This window comes from Oryctolagus cuniculus, chromosome 1 (genome assembly GCF_051225735.1).
Source record: "Oryctolagus cuniculus isolate XC-2025 breed Fujian yellow rabbit chromosome 1, ASM5122573v1, whole genome shotgun sequence".
Classification (NCBI taxonomy): Eukaryota; Metazoa; Chordata; class Mammalia; order Lagomorpha; family Leporidae; genus Oryctolagus; species Oryctolagus cuniculus.
Window position 1 is genome coordinate 110,038,477 of NC_142867.1, and position 7,458 is coordinate 110,045,934.

Consider the following 7,458-nt stretch of genomic DNA (forward strand, 5'->3'; position numbering starts at 1 on the left):
GAAACTAAGATGTTCTTCTAGGAACAATAAAGCAAAATCTTGGGTTGCCCTGGGGACAGAGACCTGTAGGCTGAGATCAAAACTAAACCCGAAGTGGCTGGCTCTGTGGTGCAGTGGGTTAAAGCCATGGCCTGCAGTGCCGGCATCCCATACGGGCAATGGTTCAAGTCCTGGCTGCTCCACTTCCGATCTATCTCCCTACTAATGGCCTGGGAAAGCAGCAAAGGATGGCCTGAGAGCTTGGGGCCCTGCACAGGTGTAGGAGACTGGATGAAGCTCCTGGCTCTGGGCTTCAGCTTGGCCCAGCCCTGGCTGTTGCAGCCATTGGAGAAGTGAACCAGTGGATGGAAGATCTCTATCTCTCTATCTCTATCTCTATCTCTATCTCTATCTCTATCTCTATCTCTATCTCTATCATCTCCTTCTCTCTCTCTCTCTCTCTCTCTCTCTGTAACTCTGCCTTTCAAATAAATAAATCTTTAAAGAAAAAAAACTAAACCTGGACCCCCTGCAGGCAAGGGTGCTGAGCCTGGGACTCCTACGTGGAGCAGAGACGGCTGAAGGGGGCTAATGTGTCCCAGGCACAGACCCTCTGGAAGAAAGCATCTCCAATTCAGGATCTCAGCATTCCCAAAGATCCTCCAAATGTGAGTTCACCATCAGGGTCAGAGAAGATGCTAAAAAGGAAACCTGGTGGGAATCGTGGGAAACTGCTGACTCAGGATTTTCGGTATCAGAATGATCAGGTAAGAATACTTATGGAGTATCTCCTTGTGCCAGACACTGTCTAAGTGTTTCATCGTGTGCTGGTGCATTTAACACTCACACAGGCCCGAGAGAGAGGTACTCTCTTGGCTCATTTATGGATAAGGCACACTGAGATTCAACACCTTGCCCGAGGTTACAACCTTGTGAGTGGAACCTGAGGTCTGACTACAGAACCTGTGCCATGAGCCACCCCACTGCAGGGCCTCCAACGTGGTCATTCACAAAGTATTTACATAGATTTTAAAATGGGTGCTATTTCCACAATTTTAAAATTACTTGTGTGGTGAAATGCAAGTCACCATCCTCGCCATTTCACGCGTGGGGTCCAGTGCCACCGAGCACCCTCACCCGCTGTGCAGCCACTGGCGACATCCACCTCCAGAACCGGTCACCTTGTGGAACTGAAACTGCACCGTTCAACACCTCCTGCTCTCCACTCCTTCCAGCACTTGCAGCCACCATTCTGCTTTCTCTCTCTACAAGTTTGACTCCTCCAGGTACTTCCTCTAAGGGGAAATCATACAGTATTTGTCTTCTGTGCCTGGCTTATTTTCCTTAGCACAGTATCTTCAAGGTTCACCCCTGTTGTAACATTGCCAGGCTGAACAGCGATGCATTGTTTATACCACATTTTTGCTTGCCCAATCGTCTGTCAAGTGACATTTGAGTTGCTTTCGTCTCCTGGCTGCTGTTGAATAATGCTACTATGAACTTAAGAGTACAAAAATATCTTTAAGACTTTGCTTTCAATTCTTTTGGATATATGCCCAGGAGTGTAATTGCTAGATCATATGATAGGTTTATTTAATTTTTTGAGGAACCACACTGTTTTCCATAGAGGCTGCATAATTTATATTCCCATCAACAGTTCTAGTCTCCCCACATCCTCACCAACACTTGCTATTTCTATTTAAAAATTGATATATTGGGAAGAGGAGACTGGTGGTGTGGTACAGTGGGTTAAGTCACTGCCTGCAATGTGTGCATCCCATTTGAGCACCAGTTTGAGTCCTGGCTGCCCCACTTCTGATCCAGCTCCTTGCTGATGTGCCTGGGAAAGCAGTGGAATATGGATGGCCTGAGTACTTGGGCCCCTGCACCCCCATGGGAGACCCAAGCAGAGTTCCAGGCTCCTGGCTTCAGCCTGATGCAACTCCAGTCATTGTGACCATTTGGGAAGTGAACCAATGGGTGAATGAGCATTCTGCCTCTCTGTCTCTCCCTCTCTCTATATATAAAACCCTGTCTTTCAAATAAATAAATAAACCTTTTTAATTGATGTTTTTAATAATTAATCAAAATGACAAGTATATTTGAAAAATCAAATATAGTTATTAGAAGTAAAAACTTACATTATTAAAATGAAAAACCAAGTGGATGGGATAAATAGCTTTAAAGACACAAATTAAGAGAGATGAATAAGCTGGAAAATGGAAAAATTTACTAAGTTTATAGCAGAGAGGAGAGGAGGTGACTTTGAGCGATCAAGGCCAGAATGTTGAAGTCTAATATATCCAGAGTCCCAGAGGGGGATAGAGACAATGCCCAAACAGCAGAAAATATCCCAGAACCAATTAAAGGCACAAATCCACAGATCCAGCAGACACCCATACAACCATGGCAGAAAAGTTACAACAAATCCACACCTAGTTATGTTATAGTGAAGAAGCTTCAGAACACCGAGCATGGAAAGAGACTTGAAAACAGCCAGAGAGAAAGCCAGGTCCACCACAATACCATGTTAGACAGACAGCAGACTTTCCCACAGCAACACAGGAGCTGGAAGGCAGTGGAACTGTTGACCATATCAACAGACAATAAATGTTGTGTGCTGACATTGTGGCACAGAAGGTTAAGCCACATCCTGTAATGCCAGCATCCCATTTGAGCAGCTACTCTGCTTCCAATCCAGTGCCCTGCTCATGCACCTGGGAAAGCAGTGGAAGATAGCCCAAATACTTAAGCCCCTGTCACCCATGTGGGAGACCTGGATGGAGTTCCAGGATCCTAGCTTCAGCCTTGCCCATCCCTGGCCATTGTGGCCATCTGGGGAGTGAACTAACGGAAAGAAGATCTTTCTGTCTAACTCTGTCTTTCAAATAAATAAATCTTAAAAATTATTTTTAAAAAGATAACAGCAGTCAATCAAGAATTGTGAACCCTACAAAACTGTGCTTCAAAAATAAAGATTTTTCAGGAAAACAAAAACTGAAAGTTTACCACCAACAAATATCCTCTAAGAGCATCTAAATACTTTAGGAAGAAGGAAAATGATCCTCAAGGGAAACGTGTACCTGAGTCATGGAATCAATGCATGTGTAGACGACGGCACCAAGCACGTGAGGAGAATTCAGAAGTTCATGAAAATACATGTTGTGAGGAAACTATGCATGGATCTCAGACGTGTTTGCCCCGAAACAGACTTAGCTCTCCCTTCTCTGTTTCCACAGAACTCTTAGAGGGTGCTTGTGTGTAGAACCAAATCCTCAACACTTAAATAGATACCAGAACCCTTTTATAAAACTGACCATACGCCAGTCCGTGAAGCCTCAATCTACTTCAAGTGGAGTGTGGACCCCAGACGTCCGATTTCCAAGCAGCCTGGCCTGAGTGCTCAGACTCCACTCACCTTCCTGGCTGCCTGCTCCGAGGCAACCCAGCTCCAGCCCCTCCCATTCCCACCACTGAAAAGCCCTGGCCAGCTCTGTCGCCTCCTGTCCTAACATCACCACTGGTGTCCTCCTCCTCCCCTGGTGCCAGGGCTGGGCTTCGGCTCGGTGGCCTTCATCACACACTGCGGGACAGCCCATTTGGGTACCAGCCAGAAACATCAAGTCTGCAACTGACAGCCAACCAGAACCAGCTGAACAAGACTGAGAGCCCGCCTTGTTAGCAGACTCACCTGCCCTATCATCCTACCCTGAGAAACTGCCCATAGCCACATCACTACTGTTTTTTACCCCACTAGCTCCGGTCAGCCACTCGAAAGGCCCACAGCCTGTGTGCAGTCACAGCATTCCTGATAACCATTATTCCTCATTCCTACCCCCATCTGAGCAAGCACTCCTGTAGTCTCCCGTTTTGAGTGCTGGTTAGTCAATGACAGGTAAGATCCCCTGGGGGACAACCCAAGACAGGCACAGCCACGTACAGAGACCACATGGAAATGGGGTCAACAATGGTATGGCCAAGAATCATGCCTCCTGTTGCTCAAAAATAAATGAAAAGGGAGAAATGTGGTGGAATGAGAAGGCCATGCCAAGATGGCCACTGGCAACAGAAACTGCCTGGCAACAGGCTGTGATTGGGTGGCTTTGGAAACTGCCTGGCAACAGGCTGTGATTGGTTAGTGCATAGACCACCCCTTGACCAGATTGGCTGCCTTGGCTATTTAAGCTGGTGTACCAACTGAAACGAGTCTGCAGGCTTCTCCCCTCTGGCCTGCTTTCACCTGACTCCCGAGGTCTGTGTGGTGACTCCACGCCTCTTGCCCCACCACACTCCTCCTCTCAGAACGAATCCACAGCAACAACACACCCTCCATGGCGAGAGCTCCAGCGGTTCCAGGCCCCAGAACCCATGACTGTACCAAGAGAGCTCGGGCTCCCCAGGACTGCCCAGTGCGAAGGGAGCAAAACGTGGAAATGATTGTCCAGGTTGTAAGTGGAAGGCAGCAGCCAGCAGGTCAATTGCTCAACCTTGCTCCCCAGGACAGAGGAGTCAGAGAAGTGCCAACCCCCAGGGATGGCCTTGTGCTTCAGCAGTGGGCTGTGCTGCGATAGAGCCGAGCTAAGCCAGTATCTCAGCTCCTTGAGGTGCTGTCCTCCAGTCCCGCCCACAGCCCTCCTCTGCTTCCTCCTGCTTCCCTGGGACTCACCCCCCAACCCAGAGAGAAGAAGCCAGCCTGGGAGGAGACACTCAAATTAGGTTCTCACTGTGTTGCTAAATTACAAGGCAATAGCAAATCACTTTCAGCCTACAAAATACATATGTGATTTAACAAATGCTCATAGAGGCAGGCGTGTGGCACGGAGGTTCCCTGCACCCTTAACCAGAGGGCCTGGTTTTCAGCTACTCCGCTTCCAAGTCAGGTCCTGTCAGTGTGCCCCTGGGGGCTCAGATGCCGGCTCAAGCACCTGGGTCCGTGGCACCCACATGGTAGACAAAGAGGGGGGTCCCAGGCTCTGGCTTCTGCCTGGCCCAACTCTGGCTCTTGCAGGTATTGGCTACCAGCCAATGGAAGATCTCTCCCTCTCCTCCCTCTCTGTCTCTCTGTTGCTCAGCCTTTCAAATAAATAAAACTTGAAAAAATATATAAATAGGTTAAAATTAAAACACTTTTAAATAATAAGTCAATGAAGAAGCTATAAAGAAAAATGTACTAAAATTGAATGATAATAAAATATATAACGTGGATATTATGGTCCCATCCGGACAGACACCCACGCAGCCGCATCCACGGCACGATTTCAGGACTGGGTTGTGGGGCGGGCCTGCCTCGGCGAGCTGCCCTCAGCACAGGTGATTCTGCCAGGAACGCCAGAGGGGAGCGGGCGGAGGCTCTCACCGCGCTGCTGAGGGGAGCATGCGAGAGCAGGTTGGCGCAGAGGCAAAATGCCCTCCCGGGTTTATTATTTTTTTTTTTAATTTAAGAGCTGGAGAGAAAGAGCTCCCATCCTGTGGGTCACTCTCCAAAGGCCTCCGACAGCCTGTGCTGACCTGGGGCAGAGCCAGGAGCTGGGGACACAGCTCGGTCACCCACTGGGTGGCGGGAATCCAACAGCCTGAGCCATCCAGGAGCCAGGAATGAGACCTGGGCGCGCCTGTGTTCTGTGTGGGCATCTTGGTTGGATCTTAACCACCAGGCCAGATGCTCACCCCAGACTCTCCCCTACTTCATAAGAAAGGAAGGGGGTGGGTCCCAGAGAGGCAAGTCCTCACCAGGGTGAGCCTGGCTCCCCAATTCCAGTCCACAGCCATCCTCATGACAAGGTACTTCTGACCTCATCTAAACGCCAGGACTGTTAGTGTTGGGGGGCGGGGGGCAACGGGAGAACTTTAATGAGTGCTGCATTGTGTGTGCAAGTGTCCTGGGGCAGAAATATATGAAACAGTGGAAGACTAAATAGGCACATCCCCAACCCAGGGAGGCGACTCTAGCAGGTGGGAGCAGCAAGGACCAAGGCCCAGACTTGAAGGGGCTCGACGAGGAACGGGGAAAGTGTCGGGTGAGAGAGAAGGCCGCATGGGAAGATGGGAGGAGAGATGTGAAGTGAAGTGGCTCGGCTTTGGAGGCAAACAAACCTTGACTCAAAATCGTGTGTGTGCGTGAGTGTATATGCATGTGTGTGTGCGTGTACACAAGCATGTGTGTGCGTGCATGAGTGGATATGCATGTGTGCATGTGTGTACATGAGCGTGTGTGTGCGTGTACACAAGCGTGTGTGTGTGCGTGCATGTGTGTGTACACTAGTGTGTGTATGCATGTGTGTACATATGTGAGTGTGTGTGTGCATCTGTGTGTGTACTCACATATCACAAAAATGTTACACATTTCAAACATTCTGAAACAAAGATCTGAAGTCACCCACTCCACTCTGACCCCTGTCACCCTCCTCAGAGACCACCTCTGAGCCAGCTACACAAGCACTGAACGCCTCTTGGCCTCCATTTCCTCTTCTCTAAGTTGGGGCTGATAATAACGGTTCCCACCCCGCGGCTGCTGCAAGGCCTGGGTGACAGCGGAGCAGGCAGGAAGCACCTGCAGGCTCTCAGTTCCTGCGCGCGGCCCCTCAGCACGGTCGCCGTGCAGCCGGCCAGGGCTGGGCTGCCTTCTTGCCTGCTTTACCGAATCAGGGCTGGGGCACATCAGCCGCGAAGTCATTTGGCCTGGCCCTCCTAAGGCAGCCGCAGGAGGGACTCACTATCCAGGGATTCTATAGCAGGCTAATTTTTAAATTGGTCATTTTTTAAAAAGATTTATTTTTATTTGAAAGGCAGAGTTACAGAGAGGCAGAGGGGGGCACGTCTTCCATCCGCTGGTTCACTCCCCAGGTGGCCGCAATGGCCAAGCTGCACTGATCTGAAGCCAGGAGCTTCTTCCAGGCCTCCCATGCAGGTGCAGGGGCGCAAGGACTTGGACATCTTCCACTGTCTTCCCAGGCGCATTAGCAGGGAGTTGGATCAGAAGTGGAGCTGCCAGCATCCATGTGGGATGCCGGCACTGCAGGCAGCGGCTTTCCTGCTGCGCCACAGCGCCGGCCCCTAGGGGACATCTGTAAGCTGTCTCTGTGCTTTGGCTTTATCCAGGGTAAAATGGGGATCATTGAAGTGACCTTCCAAGGCTGCATGGGATGTGATGTGAGGCTGACAGGAATTCAACCCTTACTCTGCAGAGTCGTTGCTCCCAGAAGACTTCATACTTATTGTCTGGGTCCCCTCACAGACGAGGAGGGCAGAGGCCAGGGAAACCCCGGCTTTCCCACCCTCCTGCCCGCCGTGCTCAGGGCGAGAACTGCGTTTGGGTCAGGGACTCAGGTCCATAGCTTCAGGCTGGCGCTTCTCCAACATGCACACAAATCACTGGAGACCTGGCTACAAAGCAAGCTCTCCGTCTGTCCATTACGGAGGGGCCTGAAATTTTTTTTTCCAGGCAGAGTTAGACAGTGAGAGAGAGAGAGAGAGAGAGAG